A 760-nucleotide genomic window follows, 5' to 3' on the forward strand; every position below is an offset into this window, starting at 1 on the left:
AGAGAAAAGTGAAAATCAACTTAAAGAAATTTTAAAAATAATAAAGTATATGGATGAAAAAGTCTCCAGAGAAACAGATAGCATAAAAATAAAAAACAATCACAACTTCTGATAATGAAAGACATACTTAGAGCAATGCAAAATACACTAGAAAGTTTCAACAATAGCATTGAACAAGTAAAAGAAAGGACGTCAGAGCTTGAAGACAAGGCTTTCTAATTAACCCAATCTGACAAAGACAATGAAAAAAGAACTTTAAAAAATGAAAAAGCCTTCAAGAAGTTTTTGGGATTATGTTAAATGATCAAACCTAAGAATAATTGGTGTTCCCAAGGAATAAGAAAAATTTAAGTATAGGAGGCTGAGGTAGGCAGATCACATGAGGTCAAGAGGTTGAAACCAGCCTGGCCAACATGCCAAAACACTGTCTCTACTAAAAATATAAAAATTAGCCAGGCATGGTGGCAGGTTCTTATAATCCCAGCCACTCGGGAGGCTGAACCATTAGAATCACTTGAAACTGGGGGGTGGAGGTGGCAGTGAGCTGAGATCATGCCTCTGCACTCCAGCCTGGGCCACTGAGTGAGATATCAAAATAAAAGAAAAAGAGAGAGAGAGAAACAGAGAAAGAAAGTAAAAGAAAGAAGAAAAAAAGAAAAAGAAGAAAGAAAGAAAGAAAGAAAGAAAGAAAGAAAGAAAGAAAGAAAGAAAGAAAGAAAGAGAAAGAAAGAGAAAGAAGAAGGAAAGAAAGGAGGAAGGG

Source organism: Colobus angolensis, unplaced genomic scaffold (genome assembly GCF_000951035.1).
Source record: "Colobus angolensis palliatus isolate OR3802 unplaced genomic scaffold, Cang.pa_1.0 Scaffold268, whole genome shotgun sequence".
Lineage (NCBI taxonomy): Eukaryota > Metazoa > Chordata > Mammalia > Primates > Cercopithecidae > Colobus > Colobus angolensis.